Genomic DNA, 25,374 nt, shown 5'->3' with positions numbered 1-25,374 from the left:
TTCTTAGTGACCTGATTCAGTCTGATCCTGGGTACTGTATTTGGCTATTCTTAGTGACCTGATTCATCTGATCCTTGGTTCTGTGTTTGGTTATTCTTAGTGACCTGATTCAGTCTGATCCTTGGTACTGTGTTTGGCTATTCTTAGTGACATGATTCATCTGATCCTTGGTACTGTGTTTGGCTATTCTTAGTGACCTGAGTCAGTCTGATCCTTGGTATTGTGTTTGGCTATTCTTCGTGACCTGAGTCAGTCTGATCCTTGGTACTGTGTTTGGCTATTCTTAGTGATCTGAGTCAGTCTGATCCTTGGTACTGTGTTTGGCTATTCTTAGTGACCTGATTCAGTCTGATCGTGGGTACTGTATTTGGCTATTCTTAGTGACCTGATTCATCTGATCCTTGGTTCTGTGTTTGGTTATTCTTAGTGACCTGATTCAGTCTGATCCTTGGTACTGTGTTTGGCTAATCTTAGTGACCTGATTCAGTCTGATCCTTGGTACTGTGTTTGTTTTTTATTAGTGACATGATTCATCTGATCCTTGGTACTGTGTTTGGCTATTCTTAGTGACCTGTGTCAGTCTGATCCTTGGTACTGTGTTTGGCTCTTCTTAGTGACATGATTCAGTCTGATCCTTGGTACTGTGTTTGGCTATTCTTAGTGACCTGAGTCAGTCTGATCCTTGGTATTGTGTTTGGCTATTCTTAGTGACCTGAGTCAGTCTGATCCTTGGTACTGTGTTTGGCTATTCCAAGTCACCCGAGTCAGTCTGATCCTTGGTACTGTGTTTGGCTATTCTTAGTGAGCTGATTCAGTCTGATCCTTGGTACTGTGTTTGGCTATTCTTAGTGATCTGAGTCAGTCTGATCCTTGGTACTGTGTTTGGCTATTCTTAGTGACCTGATTCAGTCTGGTCCTGGGTACTGTATTTGGCTATTCTTAGTGACCTGCTTCATCTGATCCTTGGTTCTGTGTTTGGTTATTCTTAGTGACCTGATTCACTCTGATGCTTGGTACTGTGTTTGGCTATTCTTAGTGACCTGATTCATCTGATCCTTGGTACTGTGTTTGGCTATAGTTAGTCACCTGATTCAGTCTGATCCTTGGTACTCTGTTTGGCTATTCTTAGTGATCTGAGTCAGTCTGATCCTTGGTACTGTGTTTGGCTATTCTTAGTGACCTGATTCATCTGATCCTTGGTTCTGTGTTTGGTTATTCTTAGTGACTTGAGTCAGTCTGATCCTTGGTACTGTGTTTGGCTATTATTAGTGACCTGAGTCAGTCTGATCCTTGGTACTGTGTTTGGCTATTCTTAGTGACCTGATTCAGTCTGATCCTTGGTACTGTATTTGGTTATTCTTAGTGACCTGAGTCAGTCTGATCCTTGGTACTGTGTTTGGCTGTTGTTAGTGACCTGAGTCAGTCTGATCCTTGGTACTGTGTTTGGCTATTCTTAGTGACCTGATGCATCTGATCCTTGGTACTGTGTTTGGCTATTCTTAGTGACCTGAGTCAGTCTGATCCTTGGTACTGTGTTTGGCTATTCTTAGTGACCTGATTCATCTGATCCTTGGTTCTGTGTTTGGTTATTATTAGTGACATGAGTCAGTCTGATCCTTGGTACTGTGTTTGGCTATTCTTAGTGACCTGATTCAGTCTGATCCTTGGTACTGTGTTTGGCTATTCTTAGTGACCTGATTCAGTCTGATCCTTGGTACTGTGTTTGTTTGTTATTAGTGACATGATCCATCTGATCCCTGGTACTGTGTTTGGCTATTCTTAGTGACCTGAGTCAGTCTGATCCTTGGTACTGTGTTTGGCTATTCTTAGTGACCTGATTCATCTGATCCTTGGTACTGTGTTTGGCTATTCTTACTGACCTGATTCAGTCTGATCCTTGGTACTGTGTTTGGCTATTCTTAGTGACCTGAGTCAGTCTGATCCTTGGTATTGTGTTTGGCTATTCTTAGTGACCTGATTCATCTGATCCTTGGTACTGTGTTTTGCTAATCTTAGTGACCTGAGTCAGTCTGATCCTAGGTACTGTGTTTGGCTATTCTTAGTGACCTGAGTCAGTCTGATCCTTGGTACTGTGTTTGGCTATTCTTAGTGATCTGAGTCAGTCTGATCCTTGGTACTGTGTTTGGCTATTCTTAGTGACCTGATTCAGTCTGATCCTGGGTACTGTATTTGGCTATTCTTAGTGACCTGATACATCAGATCCTTGGTTCTGTGTTTGGTTATTCTTAGTGACCTGATTCAGTCTGTTCCTTGGTACTGTGTTTGGCTATTCTTAGTGACATGATTCATCTGATCCTCGGTACTGTGTTTGGCTATTATTAGTGACCTGATTCATCTGATCCTTGGTTCTGTGTTTGGTTATTCTTAGTGACTTGAGTCAGTCTGATCCTTGGTACTGTGTTTGGCTATTATTAGTGACCTGAGTCAGTCTGATCCTTGGTACTGTGTTTGGCTATTCTTAGTGACCTGATTCAGTCTGATCCTTGGTACTGTATTTGGCTATTCTTAGTGACCTGAGTCAGTCTGATCCTTGGTACTGTGTTTGGCTATTCTTAGTGACCTGAGTCAGTCTGATCCTTGGTACTGTGTTTGGCTATTCTTAGTGACCTGATGCATCTGATCCTTGGTACTGTGTTTGGCTATTCTTAGTGACCTGAGTCAGTCTGATCCTTGGTACTGTGTTTGGCTATTCTTAGTGACCTGATTCAGTCTGATCCTTGGTACTGTGTTTGTTTATTATTAGTGACATGATCCATCTGATCCCTGGTACTGTGTTTGGCTATTCTTAGTGACCTGAGTCAGTCTGATCCTTGGTACTGTGTTTGGCGATTCTTAGTGACCTGATTCATCTGATCCTTGGTACTGTGTTTGGCTATTCTTACTGACCTGATTCAGTCTGATCCTTGGTACTGTGTTTGGCTATTCTTAGTGACCTGATTCATCTTATCCTTGGTACTGTGTTTGGCTATTCTTAGTGACCTGATTCAGTCTGATCCTTGGTACTGTGTTTGGCTATTCTTAGTGACCTGATTCAGTCTGATCCTTGGTACTGTGTTTGTTTATTATTAGTGACATGATCCATCTGATCCTTGGTACTGTGTTTGGCTATTCTTAGTGACCTGAGTCAGTCTGATCCTTGGTACTGTGTTTGGCTATTCTTAGTGACCTGATTCATCTGATCCTTGGTACTGTGTTTGGCTATTCTTAGTGACCTGATTCAGTCTGATCCTTGGTACTGTGTTTGGCTATTCTTAGTGACCTGAGTCAGTCTGATCCTTGGTATTGTGTTTGGCTATTCTTAGTGACCTGATTCATCTGATCCTTGGTACTGTGTTTTGCTAATCTTAGTGACCTGAGTCAGTCTGATCCTTGGTACTGTGTTTGGCTATTCTTAGTGACCTGAGTCAGTCTGATCCTTGGTTCTGTGTTTGGCAATTCTTAGTGATCTGAGTCAGTCTGATCCTTGGTACTGTGTTTGGCTATTCTTAGTGACCTGATTCAGTCTGATCCTGGGTACTGTATTTGGCTATTCTTAGTGACCTGATACATCTGATCCTTGTTTCTGTGTTTGGTTATTCTTAGTGACCTGATTCAGTCTGTTCCTTGGTACTGTGTTTGGCTATTCTTAGTGACATGATTCATCTGATCCTTGGTACTGTGTTTGGCTATTCTTAGTGACCTGAGTCAGTCTGATCCTTGGTATTGTGTTTTGCTATTCTTAGTGACCTGAGTCAGTCTGATCCTTGGTACTGTGTTTGGCTATTCTTAGTGATCTGAGTCAGTCTGATCCTTGGTACTGTGTTTGGCTATTCTTAGTGACCTGATTCAGTCTGATCCTGGGTACTGTATTTGGCTATTCTTAGTGACCTGATTCATCTGATCCTTGGTACTGTGTTTGGCTATTCTTAGTGACCTGATTCAGTCTGATCCTTGGTACTGTGTTTGGCTATTCTTAGTGACCTGATTCAGTCTGATCCTTGGTACTGTGTTTGGCTATTATTAGTGACATGATCCTTCTGATCCTTGGTACTGTGTTTGGCTATTCTTAGTGACCTGAGTCAGTCTGATCCTTGGTACTGTGTTTGGCTATTCTTAGTGACCTGATTCATCTGATCCTTGGTACTGTGTTTGGCTATTCTTAGTGACCTGATTCAGTCTGATCCTTGGTACTGTGTTTGGCTATTCTTAGTGACCTGAGTCAGTCTGATCCTTGGTACTGTGTTTGGCTATTATTAGTGACCTGAGTCAGTCTGATCCTTGGTACTGTGTTTGGCTATTCTTAGTGACCTGATTCAGTCTGATCCTGGGTACTGTATTTGGCTATTCTTAGTGACCTGATTCATCTGATCCTTGGTTCTGTGTTTGGTTATTCTTAGTGACCTGATTCAGTCTGATCCTTGGTACTGTGTTTGGCTATTCTTAGTGACATGATTCATCTGATCCTTGGTACTGTGTTTGGCTATTCTTAGTGACCTGAGTCAGTCTGATCCTTGGTATTGTGTTTGGCTGTTCTTCGTGACCTGAGTCAGTCTGATCCTTGGTACTGTGTTTGGCTATTCTTAGTGACCTGATTCAGTCTGATCCTGGGTACTGTATTTGGCTATTCTTAGTGACCTGATTCATCTGATCCTTGGTTCTGTGTTTGGTTATTCTTAGTGACCTGATTCAGTCTGATCCTTGGTACTGTTTGGCTATTCTTAGTCTCCTGAGTCAGTCTGATCCTTGGTACTGTGTTTGGCTATTCTTAGTGACCTGATTCATCTGATCCTTGGTACTGTGTTTGGCTATTCTTAGTCACCTGATTCAGTCTGATCCTTGGTACTATGGGCCTGATTCAGAGCCGTTCGCTATTTGTGGTCGTTCGTTCGAAAACAAGGGGTGGCTATTCAAATTGCAGTCTGTTCCCACCTCTAAGTCTGAACGAGCGAGCAAAACATACGCTCGTTTATTTGATAAAAACGCCCCCTGGCCGCACGCACCATACGTCATGTCCGCTATTTATTAGATTAATCGAGTACATCGTACAGCGTATGAACTGCTCGCTATTCTTGTGGTTGGTGTTTTCAACCGCTATTTTGCGAGCAGTTCTGAGTTAAAAAAAAACAAGTGACGTGGTCAATGACGCTGCTGTATTAATTATGCACTCCCTTAAAACGCCCGTTTTGACCTTTAAGCACGCCTGCTTTCGGATCTCCACTCCCCGTTTTCAAGCACCTTCCCCTGTTACCACCCACATACGCCTCATTCTGTCACTCAAATTAGCAGGCCCTCGCTATATTGCGTACCAACGATTTTCGGCCGCACTGACTGGTTCGCGCATGCGTACTAAAAACCGTACGCATGCGCAGATGTGCGAACATCGCTCGGAATGAGCGTACTGCCGCTAGCGAGTGGCTCTGAATGAGGGTCTATGTTTGGCTATTCTTAGTGATCTGAGTCAGTCTGATCCTTGGTACTGTATTTGGCTATTCTTAGTGACCTGATTCATCTGATCCTTGGTTCTGTGTTTGGTTATTCTTAGTGACCTGAGTCAGTCTGATCCTTGGTACTGTGTTTGGCTATTATTAGTGACCTGAGTCAGTCTGATCCTTGGTACTGTGTTTGGCTATTCTTAGTGACCTGAGTCAGTCTGATCCTTGGTACTGTGTTTGGCTATTCTTAGTGATCTGATTCAGTCTGATCCTTGGTACTGTGTTTGGCTATTATTAGTGACCTGAGTCAGTCTGATCCTTGGTACTGTGTTTGGCTATTCTTAGTGACCTGATTCAGTCTGATCCTTGGTACTGTGTTTGGCTATTCTTAGTGACCTGAGTCAGTCTGATCCTTGGTACTGTGTTTGGCTATTCTTAGTGACCTGATTCAGTTTGATCCTTGGTACTGTGTTTGGTTAATCTTAGTTACCTGATTCAGTCTGATCCTTGGTACTGTGTTTGGCTATTCTTAGTGACCTGATTCAGTCTGATCCTTGGAACTGTGTTTGGCTATTCTTAGTGACCTGAGTCAGTCTGATCCTTTGTACTGTGTTTGGCTATTCTTAGTGACCTGATTCAGTCTGTTCCTTGGTACTGTGTTTGGCTATTCTTTGTGACCTGATTCAGTCTGATCCTTCGTACTGTGTTTGGCTATTCTTAGTGAGATTAGTCAGTCTGATCCTTGGTACTGTGTTTGGCTATTCTTAGTGACCTGATTCTGTCTGATCCTTGGTACTGTGTTTGGCTATTCTTAGTCACCTGATTCAGTCTGATCCTTGGTACTGTATTTGGCTACTCTTAGTGACCTGAGTCAGTCTGATCCTTGGTACTGTGTTTGGCTATTCTTAGTGACATGATTCAGTCTGATCCTTGGTACTGTGTTTGGCTATTCTTAGTGACCTGATTCAGTCTGATCCTTGGTACTGTGTTTGGCTATTCTTAGTGACCTGATTCAATCTGATCCTAGGTACTGTGTTTGGCTATTCTTAGTGACCTGATTCAGTCTGATCCTAGGTACTGTATTTGGCTATTCTTAGTGACCTGATTCTGTCTGATCCTTGGTACTGTGTTTGGCTATTCTTAGTGACCTGATTCAGTCTGATCCTAGGTACTGTATTTGGCTATTCTTAGTGACCTGAGTCAGTCTGATCCTTGGTACTGTGTTTGGCTATTATTAGTGACATGATTCAGTCTGATACTTGGTACTGTATTTGGCTCTTCTTAGTGACCTGATTCAGTCTGATCCTTGGTACTGAGTTTGGCTATTCTCAGTGACCTGATTCAGTCTGATCCTTGGTACTGTGTTTGGCTATTATTAGTGACCTGATTCAGTCTGATCCTTGGTACTGTATTTGGCTATTCTTAGTGACCTGATTCAGTCTGATCCTTGGTACTGTGTTTGGCTATTCTTAGTGACCTGATTCATGTGATCCTTGGTACTGTGTTTGGCTATTCTTAGTGACCTGATTCTGTCTGATCCTTGGTACTGTGTTTGGCTATTATTAGTGACCTGATTCAGTCTGATCCTTGGTACTGTGTTTGGCTATTCTTAGTGACCTGATTCAGTCTGATCCTGGGTTCTGTGTTTGGCTATTCTTAGTGACATGATTCAGTCTGATCCTTGGTACTGATTTTGGCTATTTTTAGTGACCTGATTCAGTCTGATCCTTGGTACTGTATTTGGCTATTCTTAGTGACCTGATTCAGTCTGATCCTTGGTACTGTGTTTGGCTATTCTTAGTGACCTGATTCAGTCTGATCCTTGGTACTGTATTTGGCTATTAAAAGTGACCTGAGTCAGTCTGATCCTTGGTACTGTGTTTGGCTATTCTTTGTGACATGATTCAGACTGATCCTTGGTACTGTGTTTGGCTATTATTAGTGACCTGATTCAGTCTGATCCTTGGTACTGTGTTTGGTTATTATTAGTGACCTGAGTCAGTCTGATCCTTGGTACTGTGTTTGACTATTCTTAGTGACCTGATTCAGTCTGATCCTTGGTACTGTATTTGGTTATTATTAGTGACCTGATTCAGTCTGATCCTCGGTACTGTGTTTGGTTAATCTTAGTGACCTGATTCATCTGATCCTTGGTACTGTGTTTGGCTATTCTTAGTGACCTGAGTCAGTCTGATCCTTGGTACTGTGTTTGGCTATTCTTAGTGACCTGATTCAGTCTGATCCTTGGTACTGTGTTTGGCTATTCTTAGTGACCTGATTCAGTCTGATCCTTGGTACTATGTTTGGCTATTCTTAGTGACCTGATTCATCTGATCCTTGGTACTGTGTTTGGTTAATCTTTGTGACCTGATTCAGTCTGATCCTTGGTACTGTGTTTGACTATTCTTAGTGACCTGATTCAGTCTGATCCTTGGTACTGTGTTTGGCTATTCTTAGTGACCTGATTCTGTCTGATCCTTGGTACTGTGTTTGGCTATTCTTAGTGACATAACTCAGTCTGATCCTTGGTACTGTGTTTGGCTATTCTTAGTGACATGATTCAGTCTGATCCTTGGTACTGTGTTTGGTTAATCTTAGTGACCTGATTCAGTCTGATCCTTGGTAATGTATTTGGCTATTATTAGTGACCTGATTCATCTGATCCTTGGTACTGTGTTTGGCTATTCTTAGTGACCTGATTCTGTCTGATCCTTGGTACTGTGTTTGGCTATTCTTAGTGACCTGAGTCAGTCTGATCCTTGGTACTGTGTTTGGCTATTCTTAGTGACCTGATTCAGTCTGATCCTTGGTACAATGTTTGGCTATTCTTAGTGACCTGATTCAGTCTGATCCTTGGTACTGTGTTTGGCTATTCTTAGTGACCTGAGTCAGTCTGATCCTTGGTACTGTGTTTGGCTATTCTTAGTGACCTGATTCAGTCTGATCCTTGGTACTGTGTTTGGCTATTCTTAGTGACCTGAGTCAGTCTGATCCTTGGTACTGTGTTTGGCTATTCTTAGTGACCTGATTCAGTTTGATCCTTGGTACTGTGTTTGGTTAATCTTAGTTACCTGATTCAGTCTGATCCTTGGTACTGTGTTTGGCTATTCTTAGTGACCTGATTCAGTCTGATCCTTGGAACTGTGTTTGGCTATTCTTAGTGACCTGAGTCAGTCTGATCCTTTGTACTGTGTTTGGCTATTCTTAGTGACCTGATTCAGTCTGTTCATTGGTACTGTGTTTGGCTATTCTTTGTGACCTGATTCAGTCTGATCCTTCGTACTGTGTTTGGCTATTCTTAGTGAGATGAGTCAGTCTGATCCTTGGTACTGTGTTTGGCTATTCTTAGTGACCTGATTCTGTCTGATCCTTGGTACTGTGTTTGGCTATTCTTAGTCACCTGATTCAGTCTGATCCTTGGTACTGTATTTGGCTACTCTTAGTGACCTGAGTCAGTCTGATCCTTGGTACTGTGTTTGGCTATTCTTAGTGACATGATTCAGTCTGATCCTTGGTACTGTGTTTGGCTATTCCTAGTGACCTGAGTCAGTCTGATCCTTGGTACTGTGTTTGGCTATTCTTAGTGACCTGATTCAGTCTGATCCTAGGTACTGTGTTTGGCTATTCTTAGTGACCTGATTCAGTCTGATCCTAGGTACTGTATTTGGCTATTCTTAGTGACCTGATTCTGTCTGATCCTTGGTACTGTGTTTGGCTATTCTTAGTGACCTGATTCAGTCTGATCCTAGGTACTGTATTTGGCTATTCTTAGTGACCTGAGTCAGTCTGATCCTTGGTACTGTGTTTGGCTATTATTAGTGACATGATTCAGTCTGATACTTGGTACTGTATTTGGCTCTTCTTAGTGACCTGATTCAGTCTGATCCTTGGTACTGAGTTTGGCTATTCTCAGTGACCTGATTCAGTCTGATCCTTGGTACTGTGTTTGGCTATTATTAGTGACCTGATTCAGTCTGATCCTTGGTACTGTATTTGGCTATTCTTAGTGACCTGATTCAGTCTGATCCTTGGTACTGTGTTTGGCTATTCTTAGTGACCTGATTCATGTGATCCTTGGTACTGTGTTTGGCTATTCTTAGTGACCTGATTCTGTCTGATCCTTGGTACTGTGTTTGGCTATTATTAGTGACCTGATTCAGTCTGATCCTTGGTACTGTGTTTGGCTATTCTTAGTGACCTGATTCAGTCTGATCCTGGGTTCTGTGTTTGGCTATTCTTAGTGACATGATTCAGTCTGATCCTTGGTACTGTTTTTGGCTATTCTTAGTGACCTGATTCAGTCTGATCCTTGGTACTGTATTTGGCTATTCTTAGTGACCTGATTCAGTCTGATCCTTGGTACTGTGTTTGGCTATTCTTAGTGACCTGATTCAGTCTGATCCTTGGTACTCTATTTGGCTATTAAAAGTGACCTGAGTCAGTCTGATCCTTGGTACTGTGTTTGGCTATTCTTTGTGACATGATTCAGTCTGATCCTTGGTACTGTGTTTGGCTATTATTAGTGACCTGATTCAGTCTGATCCTTGGTACTGTGTTTGGTTATTATTAGTGACCTGAGTCAGTCTGATCCTTGGTACTGTGTTTGACTATTCTTAGTGACCTGATTCAGTCTGATCCTTGGTACTGTATTTGGTTATTATTAGTGACCTGATTCAGTCTGATCCTCGGTACTGTGTTTGGTTAATCTTAGTGACCTGATTCATCTGATCCTTGGTACTGTGTTTGGCTATTCTTAGTGACCTGAGTCAGTCTGATCCTTGGTACTGTGTTTGGCTATTCTTAGTGACCTGATTCAGTCTGATCCTTGGTACTGTGTTTGGCTATTCTTAGTGACCTGATTCAGTCTGATCCTTGGTACTATGTTTGGCTATTCTTAGTGACCTGATTCATCTGATCCTTGGTACTGTGTTTGGTTAATCTTTGTGACCTGATTCAGTCTGATCCTTGGTACTGTGTTTGACTATTCTTAGTGACCTGATTCAGTCTGATCCTTGGTACTGTGTTTGGGTATTCTTAGTGACCTGATTCTGTCTGATCCTTGGTACTGTGTTTGGCTATTCTTAGTGACATAAGTCAGTCTGATCCTTGGTACTGTGTTTGGCTATTCTTAGTGACATGATTCAGTCTGATCCTTGGTACTGTGTTTGGTTAATCTTAGTGACCTGATTCAGTCTGATCCTTGGTAATGTATTTGGCTATTATTAGTGACCTGATTCATCTGATCCTTGGTACTGTGTTTGGCTATTCTTAGTGACCTGATTCTGTCTGATCCTTGGTACTGTGTTTGGCTATTCTTAGTGACCTGAGTCAGTCTGATCCTTGGTACTGTGTTTGGCTATTCTTAGTGACCTGATTCAGTCTGATCCTTGGTACAATGTTTGGCTATTCTTAGTGACCTGATTCAGTCTGATCCTTGGTACTGTGTTTGGCTATTCTTAGTGACCTGAGTCAGTCTGATCCTTGGTACTGTGTTTGGTTAATCTTAGTGACCTGATTCAGTCTGATCCTTGGTAATGTATTTGGCTATTCTTAGTGACCTGATTCAGTCTGATCCTTGGTAATGTGTTTGGCTATTCTTAGTGACCTGATTCATTCTGATCCTTGGTACTGTGTTTGGCTATTCTTAGTGACCTGATTCAGTCTGATCCTTGGTACTGTGTTTGGCTATTCTTAGTGACCTGATTCAGTCTGATCCTTGGTACTGTGTTTGGCTATTCTTAGTGACCTGAGTCAGTCTGATCCTTGGTACTGTGTTTGGCTATTCTTAGTGACCTGATTCAGTCTGATCCTAGGTACTGTGTTTGGCTATTCTTAGTGACCTGATTCAGTCTGATCCTTGGTACTGTGTTTGGCTATTATTAGTGACCTGATTCAGTCTGATCCTTGGTACTGTGTTTGGCTATTCTTAGTGACCTGAGTCAGTCTGATCCTTGGTACTGTGTTTGGCTATTCTTAGTGACCTGATTCAGTCTGATCCTTTGTACTGTGTTTGGCTATTCTTAGTGACCTGATTCTGTCTGATCCTTGGTACTGTGTTTGGCTATTCTTACTGACATGAGTCAGTCTGATCCTTGGTACTGTGTTTGGCTATTCTTAGTGACCTGAGTCAGTCTGATCCTTGGTACTGTGTTTGGCTATTCTTAGTGACCTGATTCAGTCTGATCCTTGGTACTGTGTTTGGCTATTCTTAGTGACCTGATTCAGTCTGATCCTTGGTACTGTGTTTGGCTATTCTTAGTGACCTGATTCAGTCTGATCCTTGGTACTGTGTTTGGCTATTCTTAGTTACCTGATTCAGTCTGATCCTTGGTACTGTGTTTGGTTAATCTTAGTGACCTGATTCAGTCTGATCCTTGGTACTGTGTTTGGCTATTCTTAGTCACCTGATTCAGTCTGATCCTTTGTACTGTGTTTGGCTATTCTTAGTGACATGAGTCAGTCTGATCCTTGGTACTGTATTTGGCTATTCTTAGTGACCTGATTCAGACTGATCCTTGGTACTGTGTTTGGCTATTCTTAGTGACCTGATTCAGTCTGATCCTTGGTAATGTGTTTGGCTATTCTTAATGACCTGATTCAGTCTGATCCTTGGTACTGTGTTTGGCTATTCTTAGTGACCTGATTGATCTGATCCTTGGTACTGTGTTTGGCTATTATCAGTGACCTGATTCAGTCTGATCCTTGGTACTGTGTTTGGTTATTATTAGTGTCATGATTCAGTCTGATCCTTGGTACTGTGTTTGGCTATTCTTAGTGACCTGATTCAGTCTGATCCTTGGTACTGTGTTTGGCCATTCTTAGTGACCTGAGTCAGTCTGATCCTTGGTACTGTGTTTGGCTATTCTTAGTGACCTGATTCAGTCTGATCCTTGGTAATGTGTTTGGCTATTCTTAATGACCTGATTCAGTCTGATCCTTGGTACTGTGTTTGGCTATTCTTAGTGACCTGATTCATCTGATCCTTGGTACTGTGTTTGGCTATTATTAGTGACCTGATTCAGTCTGATCCTTGGTACTGTGTTTGGTTATTATTAGTGTCATGATTCAGTCTGAACCTTGGTACTGTGTTTGGCTATTCTTAGTGACCTGATTCAGTCTGATCCTTGGTACTGTGTTTGGCTATTCTTAGTGACCTGAGTCAGTCTGATCCTTGGTACTGTGTTTGGCTATTCTTAGTGACCTGAGTCAGTCTGATCCTGGGTACTGTGTTTGACTATTCTTAGTGACCTGATTCAGTCTGATCCTTGGTACTGTGTTTGGCTATACTTAGTGACCTGATTCAGTCTGATCCTTTGTACTGTGTTTGGCTATTATTAGTGACCTGAGTCAGTCTGATCTTTGGTACTGTGTTTGGCTATTCTTAGTGACCTGATTCAGTCTGATCCTTGGTACTGTGTTTGGCTATTCTTAGTGACGTGATTCAGTCTGATCCTTGGTACTGTGTTTGGCTATTCTTAGTGACCTGATTCATCTGATCCTTGGTACTGTGTTTGGCTATTCTTAGTCACCTGATTCAGTCTGATCCTTGGTACTGTATTTGGCTATTCTTAGTGACCTGAGTCAGTCTGATCCTTGGTACTGTGTTTGGCTATTCTTAGTGACCTGAGTCAGTCTGATCCTTGGTACTGTATTTGGCTATTCTTAGTGACCTGATTCAGTCTGATCCTTGGTACAATGTTTGGCTATTCTTAGTGACCTGATTCAGTCTGAAACTTGGTACAATGTTTGGCTATTATTAGTGACCTGATTCAGTCTGATCCTTGGTACTGTGTTTGGCTATTCTTAGTGACCTGAGTCAGTCTGATCCTTGGTACTGTATTTGGCTATTCTTAGTGACCTGATTCATGTGATCCTTGGTACTGTGTTTGGCTATTCTTAGTGACCTGATTCTGTCTGATCCTTGGTACTGTGTTTGGCTATTATTAGTGACCTGATTCAGTCTGATCCTTGGTACTGTGTTTGGCTATTCTTAGTGACCTGAGTCAGTCTGATCCTTGGTACTGTATTTGGCTATTCTTAGTGACCTGATTCAGTCTGATCCTTGGTACTGTGTTTGGCTATTCTTAGTGACCTGATTCAGTCTGATCCTTGGTAATGTGTTTGGCTATTCTTAATGACCTGATTCAGTCTGATCCTTGGTACTGTGTTTGGCTATTCTTAGTGACCTGATTGATCTGATCCTTGGTACTGTGTTTGGCTATTATCAGTGACCTGATTCAGTCTGATCCTTGGTACTGTGTTTGGTTATTATTAGTGTCATGATTCAGTCTGATCCTTTGTACTGTGTTTGGCTATTCTTAGTGACCTGATTCAGTCTGATCCTTGGTACTGTGTTTGGCCATTCTTAGTGACCTGAGTCAGTCTGATCCTTGGTACTGTGTTTGGCTATTCTTAGTGACCTGATTCAGTCTGATCCTTGGTACTGTGTTTGGCTATTCTTAGTCACCTGATTCAGTCAGATCCTTGGTACTGTGTTTGGCTATTCTTAGTGACATGAGTCAGTCTGATCCTTGGTACTGTATTTGGCTATTCTTAGTGACCTGATTCAGTCTGATCCTTGGTACTGTGTTTGGCTATTCTTAGTGACCTGATTCAGTCTGATCCTTTGTACTGTGTTTGGCTATTATTAGTGACCTGAGTCAGTCTGATCTTTGGTACTGTGTTTGGCTATTCTTAGTGACCTGATTCAGTCTGATCCTTGGTACTGTGTTTGGCTATTCTTAGTGACGTGATTCAGTCTGATCCTTGGTACTGTGTTTGGCTATTCTTAGTGACCTGATTCATCTGATCCTTGGTACTGTGTTTGGCTATTCTTAGTCACCTGATTCAGTCTGATCCTTGGTACAATGTTTGGCTATTCTTAGTTACCTGATTCAGTCTGATCCTTGGTACTGTGTTTGGCTATTCTTAGTGACCTGAGTCAGTCTGATCCTTGGTACTGTATTTGGCTATTCTTAGTGACCTGAGTCAGTCTGATCCTTGGTACTGTGTTTGGCTATTCTTAGTGACCTGAGTCAGTCTGATCCTTGGTACTGTATTTGGCTATTCTTAGTGACCTGATTCAGTCTGAACCTTGGTACAATGTTTGGCTATTCTTAGTGACCTGATTCAGTCTGAAACTTGGTACAATGTTTGGCTATTATTAGTGACCTGATTCAGTCTGATCCTTGGTACTGTGTTTGGCTATTCTTAGTGACCTGAGTCAGTCTGATCCTTGGTACTGTATTTGGCTATTCTTAGTGACCTGATTCATGTGATCCTTGGTACTGTGTTTGGCTATTCTTAGTGACCTGATTCTGTCTGATCCTTGGTACTGTGTTTGGCTATTATTAGTGACCTGATTCAGTCTGATCCTTGGTACTGTGTTTGGCTATTCTTAGTGACCTGAGTCAGTCTGATCCTTGGTACTGTATTTGGCTATTCTTAGTGACCTGATTCAGTCTGATCCTTGGTACTGTGTTTGGCTATTCTTAGTGACCTGATTCAGTCTGATCCTTGGTAATGTGTTTGGCTATTCTTAATGACCTGATTCAGTCTGATCCTTGGTACTGTGTTTGGCTATTCTTAGTGACCTGATTGATCTGATCCTTGGTACTGTGTTTGGCTATTATCAGTGACCTGATTCAGTCTGATCCTTGGTACTGTGTTTGGTTATTATTAGTGTCATGATTCAGTCTGATCCTTTGTACTGTGTTTGGCTATTCTTAGTGACCTGATTCAGTCTGATCCTTGGTACTGTGTTTGGCCATTCTTAGTGACCTGAGTCTGTCTGATCCTTGGTACTGTGTTTGGCTATTCTTAGTGACCTGATTCAGTCTGATCCTTGGTACTGTGTTTGGCTATTCTTAGTCACCTGATTCAGTCAGATCCTTGGTACTGTGTTTGGCTATTCTTAGTGACATGAGTCAGTCTGATCCTTGGTACTGTATTTGGCTATTCTAAGTGACCTGATTCAGTCTGATCCTTGGTACTGTGTTTGGCTATTCTTAGTGACCTGATTCAGTCTGATCCTTGGTAATGTGTTTGGCTACTCTTAATGACCTGATTCAGTCTGATCCTTGGTACTGTGTTTGGCTATTCTTAGTGACCTGATTCATCTGATCCTTGGTACTGTGTTTGGCTATTATTAGTGACCTGATTCAGTCTGATCCTTGGTACTGTGTTTGGTTATTATTAGTGTCATGATTCAGTCTGAACCTTGGTACTGTGTTTGGCTATTCTTAGTGACCTGATTCAGTCTGATCCTTGGTACTGTGTTTGGCTATTCTTAGTGACCTGAGTCAGTCTGATCCTTGGTACTGTGTTTGGCTATTCTTAGTGACCTGAGTCAGTCTGATCCTGGGTACTGTGTTTGACTATTCTTAGTGACCTGATTCAGTCTGATCCTTGGTACTGTGTTTGGCTATACTTAGTGACCTGATTCAGTCTGATCCTTTGTACTGTGTTTGGCTATTATTAGTGACCTGAGTCAGTCTGATCTTTGGTACTGTGTTTGGCTATTCTTAGTGACCTGATTCAGTCTGATCCTTGGTACTGTGTTTGGCTATTCTTAGTGACGTGATTCAGTCTGATCCTTGGTACTGTGTTTGGCTATTCTTAGTGACCTGATTCATCTGATCCTTGGTACTGTGTTTGGCTATTCTTAGTCACCTGATTCAGTCTGATCCTTGGTACAATGTTTGGCTATTCTTAGTTACCTGATTCAGTCTGATCCTTGGTACTGTGTTTGGCTACTCTTAGTGACCTGAGTCAGTCTGATCCTTGGTACTGTATTTGGCTATTCTTAGTGACCTGAGTCAGTCTGATCCTTGGTACTGTGTTTGGCTATTCTTAGTGACCTGAGTCAGTCTGATCCTTGGTACTGTATTTGGCTATTCTTAGTGACCTGATTCAGTCTGATCCTTGGTACAATGTTTGGCTATTCTTAGTGACCTGATTCAGTCTGATCCTTGGTACAATGTTTGGCTATTATTAGTGACCTGATTCAGTCTGATCCTTGGTACTGTGTTTGGCTATTCTTAGTGACCTGAGTCAGTCTGATCCTTGGTACTGTATTTGGCTATTCTTAGTGACCTGAGTCAGTCTGATCCTTGGTACAATGTTTGGCTATTCTTAGTGACCTGATTCAGTCTGATCCTTGGTTCAATGTTTGGCTATTATTTGTGACCTGATTCAGTCTGATCCTTGGTACTGTGTTTGGCTATTCTTAGTGACCTGATTCAGTTTGATCCTTTGTACTGTTTTTGGCTATTCTTAGTGACCTGATTCAGTTTGATCCTTGGTACTGTGTTTGGCTATTCTTAGTGACATGATTCAGTCTGATCCTTTGTACTGTACCATTTGTCTGGTTTTGACCCGGCTTGTCGACTTTGCTCATACGCCTTCCAGCTATGCTCCAGTGCACACCAGCACCCGTACAGGACTAGAAAAGCTTGTTATAAGGCAGCGACATGCGTGTTCAGTTCATGTTCGCTGCAGATAAGTTTAAACTCCCTAGTGGGTGTTCCAGATGATTGCCACTGGCACACTAGACTCCGCTGCTCTGTACACGGTATTTGCTAATCCTGAAGTATGTGCAACCATCCAATATGCATCCATGAAAAAATGGAGGCCAACAACAAATGGATGCTGCTGGTAATCTTTTGCCACAAGATCTGTTGGAATACCTCCTCTATAGAGTAAAGAAACAATAAGACCAGTCCCAGATTATTCAGTACATACAGCCGCTCGTGCAGTGAGTTGGTATCACTCAGTCACCTCTGGTACATCCAGCATCTACTTCTGTGGCAGCCGTTCAAGCTGCAGGTGCTTCCACACCCCTACAAGTTCCAAACACCTCAAAATTTGACGGGTCTCCCAAAGGCTTTTGGGGTTTATGAATCAGTGCTCAATTCAATTCGAGGGTCAGATTGCAAATTTCCCGTCTGAGAGGACAAAGGTGGCTTACGTCATCTCGCTGCTGTCCAGACAGACCCTATCCCCGTTGTGGGAGACAGATTACCCTCTGGTCAGGAGAAGCGCTGATTTCCTAGCAGCCCTCCGTAAAGTCTTCGATGAACCCAACAGATATCCTCCGCAGCATTGGGTATTCTGCAGCTGAAGCAAAGAAATCTGTCTGCCAGTCAGTATGCGGTTCAGTTTCGAACACTTGCCTCTGAGTTGGGATGGAACAATGATGCCCTGGTTGCTGCATTTATGCGAGGACTTTCAGAGCAAATTAAGGATGTACTGGCTTCCTGAGAACTGCCAACATCCGTAGATGACTTAATATCTCTATGTATCCAGGTAGACCTTCACCATTGAGAAAGAGCCCAAGAGAGGGAACAGTCTTGTCACTTCAGCTTTAAGCTAGCCCTTCGCTTCACAGCTCTGGTTGAGTCTCCATAAGAACCCATGCAGATTGGGAAGTCTCATCTCCCTGCCGCAGAGAGAGACAGGAGATTCAAGTATGCCTGTTTCATCTTCAGGGTCCATAGGGATCCACAGGGATACCATGGTTGGAGAGATCCAGACACCAAAGAGTTAAAACTTTCAGCTCCCAGGATGCCTCGGATCCTCCCCCATATATACCCCGCTACTAGCCACAGGCCTTCAGTTGTTTGTTTGGTGCGGATTAAGACGCACCTTTGTAACAGGGGACTGCTCAGGTTGGGGACTGCTCAGGCAGTCCTAAGCTTTTATTTTATGTTTTTTTTTATTTTCTATATTTTTGGGTTTGCAGTACTTAGTGTCTGAATTAAGACTCATGTACTGCGACTCCATCTATCTCCGCCGGGCCGCAACACCAGTAACTGCGCTGGTGATTCTGGGGGGTCATGGCTGAGCTTGCTAGCAATGATGCTGGGACCCGGACTGCAACCGGATGCACAGAGATGTCAGGTAAGGCGATTCCTCAGGAATCACACTCGGCAGTCCTTGCTTCCAGCGCCGGAGACACACCAGAAGCTGCTGCAGTCAGGGTCCGGAGTGTCTGCGTCCTCACTATGCCACTGGAGCCTTATCATCTGACACCGGGGATCAGCAGCAGACGCTTCTGCTGCCATGAGGCCAGCGTACCCGGCCGGTTGATGCAACTTAGGGGAGGTAGGCGCTCCCCAGGCAGCTCCTCCACTAACTCAGATGCAGAACCATCAAAAGTTTTTGCATGTCTGAGTTTCTCCGCCTACCCTCCACATGTATATGAGGCGCTCACAGTCCACTATCAGTGCACACGGTAGCTGTTGGTCTCAGGAGGGATTGGGTCAGTCTCCCTGTATATCTCTCCCTTGGTTAAGATATCCTACTATTCCTGGTGCTTGTGTAGTTGATTTAGAGTTGATTGTAATTATATTACATATGCATTGTATGTGACTGTTTGCTAGCTGCTGTATTGACACTGTCTTCATTTCTGTATGTCAATTATAACTATCACTGTGTTTTCTGTTTTCTCTCCATCCCTGTGGGATGGAGATTTTTCTTTGGGTACTTCACATTCACTAAGTATATGTGAAGGCTGTCACATAACATTGCATGTATTGCCTATATCTTGAACATGTCAAAGGAAAAAGATAAAGGTATACGGGAGGGGGAGCCCTCTGTGCTGGTCTCATGTAAATCCTGTATGGCCTATGTGTCCTCTCAGGATGTAAAGGATGGTTTGTGTGTTGTCTGTTATAAAGAGCCACCTCACCAGTCCAGTTTACCTGTCACTTGACAAGAGCAATCTTGGGTCTCCTCTTTGTCCCAGGTAATGAAGCAGGTTGTGGATTGTATGGCTGCTCCCACTGTGCCTCCTTGGATGAGGTGTACACAGCATGCCATGTTTGCACCTCCAATGCATCCTTACTGGAGGGATGTTTATGGCCATTCTAGTCAGAGTATGGCCCCATCTAATGTTGATAGCAGACCGGTAGTGACCAAAGTGCCTAAGCGCAAGTTATCTTTCTATCAGTCTGCCCAACATATGTATTCAGACGCATCATCAGAGGAATCAGATGATGTTCAGGGTTCCTCTTCAGGGTCTAGCTCGGGGGAGGAGGACCAATCTGTCCACAGTGTATGTTCCTTCTTTGGTGAGGGTGGTTAAATCCATCCTAGATATTCAGGATGATGAACCAGCTTATAGTAAGAAGGCGCCAGTGTTTAATCACCACCGGAAGGTGGCCAAAACAGAATTCCCTGTATCTGAGCAGCTCACAAAGCTGAAGGATGAGGCATGGGGTAACCCTGACAAACTGTTTTATGTGAATAAAAGAATAACATTGTTGTAGCCTTTCCCAGCTTCTGTATGTACTACGCTGAAGATACCTCCTGCTGTGGATGCTCATGTGATGCACTTAATTAGAAATGCTACATTGCCTATTCTGTCAACATTTTCTCTGAAGGATTCCATAGATAGAAAGATTGAAGCCTGTCCTAGGGCAATATTTTCATCATCTGGAGCTGTTACTCATCCAGCTATGGCTGGAGCCTGAGTAGCCAAAACTGTTGAAGAATGGATGGGGGCATTGGAAGATTCTCTACCAGAGGCTACCAGAGAACAGATGATGTATATCTCCCACATACGGGAAGTGGCTTCCTATTTGGGAAGAGCTGCAGTAGATGCTGAAATTTTAGCTTCTAAGGCATCAGCAGCTTCAGTAGTGACACGCAGGGCCCTTTGGTTAAGATCCTGGAAAGCTGATACAGGATCAAAGAAGGTGCTGGAAGTCTTACCTCTCTATGGAAAAGTACATTTTGGAGCAAAGTTAGATAAGATAATAGCTACTCTGGAAGCTTCAAAGTCAGCAGGTCTGCCAACTATGACAACTATAAAGTCTAGACAGGTTTCTTCTTGGTTCTTCCTTCCTCAGGGACAAGCAAGGGATCAGTCTTCCTCTAAGCTTTCTAGTTTTCACAGGACAACAAGGCGACAAACTAAGAAGTCTGGGCCGGCAAGATGTCCAGCTTCTAAACTGGACTACAAACCCTTGGCCTGATGGGGCGGGCCTCCTCTTAGGGATCCCAGGGTAGGAGGCTTACTTTTTCAGTTTGTGAATTACTGGCATCAAACAATAACAGATGCCTGGGTCTGAGAAGTGGTCTCTCAGAGGTATGCCCTCACTTTCAGGAGGCATCCTCCCAAAAAGTTTTTTTGCACAGATCCGCCATCCGATGCAGTCAAGGCCTTGGCCCCTTGTTGACAGTTACTTCATTACAGCAAAGAAGGTCCTGAAGTTAGGAATTCCTACTGTGGACAGGAATAAGCTGTCTCCGGGGAAACTATCCGATCTCGAACAACAGAAGTCACCAAGCAAGTTGGCATTCTCCATATTGAGGTAATATCTTTCTACATATTTCCATCAGTCCTATTATCCTGGTTCTTCCATGGTTACACAAGCACGTCCCCACATTAGACTGGAGTGAATCCCAAATCTTGTCATGGGGGTTGCAGTGTCATCATAGGTGGTTACTGACAATCCAACCTCCACATTGTATCATCCATCGTTCAACCAGCTCTCCAGATCATTCTCAGCTCCATGTCATTCCTTCAGGGATGTGTTAAGCAAGAAAGCAGTGTAGATACTACAACCTCATCAGGAGTGGGACTGCGCTATAGACATTTTACCTGGGAAAATGCCTCCTTGAGGAAAAGTCTTCCCTCTCTCACTTCCAGAAACCCAGGCTGTGTATGAATACATCAAGGAGAACCTGGGATGTAGGTTTATAAAGGAGTCCAATCTTCTGTAAGCTAGAGGAATGCTCCTTCAAACAAAATGAGCTGGTGTTCTTGGGATGGGATACATAATTTCAGGCTCTAGTCTCCAGGTGCACTCAGAGAAACTCTCCACCATTGTCAACTGGCCTTGTCCAATCGGATTGCAGGTGATACAATGCTTCCTGGAGCTCTGCAACTTTTACCGACAGTTCATCAGAAATTACTCAACCTTTGTAGCCCCTATCACCGCTCTCACTAAGAAAGGTCAAGATACTAGGGTGTGGCCTCATTAGGTGCAAGAAACATTAGACCGTCTGAAGCAGTGTTTCATCCTCAGCACCCATTCTAAGGCAAGTCAACTATGACTGGCCTTTCTTCCTGAATGTGGACTCTTCCACGGTTGGAGTTGGGGTGATGCTTTTGCAAAAAGATGAGGCATTAAATTGGTACTCTTGTGTCTTCTTTTGTCATAAGTTCTCGGCCCTGGAGAAGAATTATGCTGTTGGCGATAAAGAACTGTTAGCCATCAAAATGGCCCTGCAAGAGTGGTGACATCTGTTGGAGGGGACACAATTTCTGCTGACGGTTTATACTGAGCACAGGAACCTTACATACCTTAAAACAGCTCACTGTCTGAACTATTGTCAGTCCAGACGGTCTTTTTTTTTCAATTGCTTCAACCGAGTTATTACCTACCTACCAAGTAGTAACAGCATAAAATCCAGATGCTCTGTCCCAGGCATTCAGTTTAGCTGAGGAGGAAGAAGTAAGGGAGGATAAACCCATTCTGAACCTTGGTTGCTTTGTAGTGGTAACCAGCAAGGTCAAGATTCCTATGCGGAAAACGCTTGTAGCACCCAAACTCTGAGCAGAGCTACTTCAATGGGCACATTTGTCTTGCTTCTCTGGTCATGCAGGTGTTAAAAGAAACTTGGAGCTAATCCTCCAGGCTATTGGTGGCTGATGGTTTGTCAAGATGTCAATGATTTTGTGGCAGCCTGTTCTACCTGTGCTAAACACAAGGTTCCACTGCACTCTCCCTCAGGTTTCCTGCTTCCATTACCAGTGCCCGATCGTCCTTGGACTCACATCTCCATGGACTTTGTGACAGATCTGCCTTCCTGAAAAGGATTCAATACTATCTGGGTAATGGTGGACAGATTCTCCAAGGTTGCTCACTTTGTTCCAGCTCCCATCAATTATGTCAAAGTACAGAGACTTCTGTAATGGTGAATTCAAGCGGGGATGAATTAATTTTGTATGAAGATGATGCAAATCCTGATGAGTGTGAGGATGATAATGACAATGACGTATTGCCACTGTAGAGATAATTGACAGCACTGTTATCTTAGCTGCCTGAAGCCCATCATTAAGAATACTGTTAGCTGCCCATTGGTAGCTTGTTTTGTGGGGGCCCAAACACAGCAATCACTTCAGCCACAAAAGTGGCAGTCCCTGTTGCTGAAGTGATTGGTTTGTTAAACTGTGCATGTCCTTTTATATACACAAAATAAGGGTGGGTGGAAGGGCCCAAGGACAATTCCATCTTGCACCTTTTTTCTTTGTATTATGTGTTGATTGACACATTGATGACTGTCTCTTAATAGTTATTAAACTGCCATCCTCTCTGCCACTGCTGTGTGGCAATGTTTCATACATGTCCTACATTCTTTTAAACTGCCGTGCGTTTGTGCCGTTGCACTGTCACTTACATTATCTAGCCAGCTCGCTGCAGCCTTTCGCCTATATGAAATGACTGGAAATTAATGTTATTGAGGAACAAAAATAGGCCCAAATGATGTGATTTTACAGATCCAAAACCAAAACACAACGATGAATTAGATCCAAAACCAAAACATGGGGGTTAAAGCACATCTTTAAATTTGAGTATTCCCACTATTTAACGGAGCAGAAAATGCAATTATACTCCACTCCCACAATATCACACTGTAGAGAGCAAATTGTTGCCCCCAACAGCGCTTTAACGTCTTCTGTTATTCAGGTAGCAAGAAAATGTAAAAAAAATTTGAAAACTGCGAGAGGTCTCGTCCAATTAATCCCTGCGACTGTCTGAAGCTCCACCCACTCTCCGCCCCTAACTCGGTAATTACACTGCCGGTGTTCCTAATTATAGTTTTGTAAACATGCACACACATATATATAGTGTACAGTATATATTTATTTTGTACCCTATATACAGTATATATAGCCCTTCCCAGAGTTTCTTCATACTGCGCCCACCCCCCATGGAAATTCCACTTGGAAGATGGAGGAGCATGTGGGGGAGGGAGCAGTATGTATTCAAGTCAGAGAAGTGTCGGGAAGGGCTATATACAGTATATAGTGCACATAAAAATAAATACACTATATATAGGGGATGCAGTCGTCACAATCCCAACGGCAGAATGTCGGCTAGGGATTATTGAAAAACGTTGAAATACCAATGCCTATCATAATCCCGATGCCAGAATCCAAAACAATGCGGGACCGAACGAGGTAAGAATGGTCCGTGCATCCTCATAGCCGCGTGGGGGGGGGGTTTAGGTTTAGGGCACCCCGGGGGGATTTAGGGTTAGGCACCCCCCCAGCAGGGTTAGGCTAGGGGTAGGGGGGATTAGGGTTAGGCACCCCCGGGGTAAGGTTAGGGTTAGGCACCCCCAAGGGAAGGTTAGGGTTAGGCACCCTTAAAGGAGGGTTAGGGTTAAGGGGGGGAGAGGGGAGAGTTAGGTTGTTTACTCACCTTCGTCGGGATCTCTGCAGTTCAGCCTGCCGGCATCGGGATTTTGACCGCCAGGCTCTCGTCCAGCGGTCATTCATACCGATCCCATATATAGGCTTGCCATATCATCCCTTTAATTCAGGACATCTGTGAATTACACAGGTTCTGTAGCTGATAAATACTCTGTGAGATGGAGATTTGAAGTCAGCCAGACACAGAACCGGTGTACTTCATATACAGTATGTCCTGATTTAGAGAGATGATATGGCAAAGCCTATATCATACTTACTGCCAGACCCCAAGAGGGGGCTGCCAGTTCGGTGCAGCAGGGAGGGTGTGTACGGCTGAAGTGGGCAGAGCAGGGGCATGTCCGCACCATTGCGGCCCCACCCCCAGCTTTATAATGCCGATATTACCGGTATTACAAAGCAGGGGGCGTGGCTACGATGACTCGAACTCCGTCATCACCCCCCCTACCCTCCCGAACCGGCCACTTTCACGTGCGGTCGCGAAGGGCCGGCACACAATTTGAGGGAGTTGCCTACTCTTGCGGAGTGGCATGAGTGACACCTGATTGTTGGGAGACAGTCACAGGAGAGTAAGCAAGTATGGCCTATATACATACATATATATATATACTGTATATGCTGTGCAGGGATGAGACATGCACAGGGCAGGAAGTCTTTGCGGACAAGAGACTGCCTGTGGGGACATCGGTTAACGCAATCACTGTCCCTGAGATGTTTTTTCTTAGTACATTCCTGTAGGCACCCACGACCATATATGACACGTGAGGGACCTCTGGACCTGCAGAGCTTACTGTGAAGTGGTGGGTTCTGTCACTGGTGGCCGGTGTCACTCGATGCCTCTTTGAACCTGTAAGATGAGGCTGATTGTTGATTACAAACCTCATCACGCGGACCACCCGGCCCTGGCAGACCCCCTGTCCCCTGTCGCTTACGACTGCCATGTTGCTTTGCTTGAGAACAAACTGATGCAGGTTAAGGGTAAAACAAAGTAATGCTCTGGGGATCGGGCTGCTGAGCAAATTGCTTTGATCTCTTCTCAGCACCTTTGCAGATCATCTCCTGATAAATGTGTCAACACCTCCAGCTGCTTAATTAAAGGTTAATTCATTGGACACCTTGGAAACCATTTAACATGGGCACTGGTCAGCGGAACAACTTCCAACAAGCCGACTACACCCCATATAAGTGTGAGGTTTGTGCTGGAAGCGTCTCATCTTCCTGACCTGACCGAGCAGGAGAAGTCTCCAGGCCCAGCCACCCAGAGGCTCCTCCATGGGGCGCAGCAGCTGGCAGCTCTCTGAGGATTACAAGTCAGGGGAAGTGGAAATCACAGTGTCTGGTGATAGCAGAAATCAGAGAGGGGGGCTCTAGATTAGCTGCAGTGGGTTTCGGAGGCATCCCAGCCTGTACAGGGAACCTGATAGGGGACAGAGAGTCACAGACTATCTATGCACTAAATTGATGGTAATGAAACTAATACTCCCAGCACACAAAAGT

This window comes from Taudactylus pleione, unplaced genomic scaffold, assembly GCF_031769625.1.
Source record: "Taudactylus pleione unplaced genomic scaffold, aTauple2 ptg000646l, whole genome shotgun sequence".
Taxonomy (NCBI): domain Eukaryota; kingdom Metazoa; phylum Chordata; class Amphibia; order Anura; family Myobatrachidae; genus Taudactylus; species Taudactylus pleione.
Note: the sequence above shows the minus strand (reverse complement) of the source record.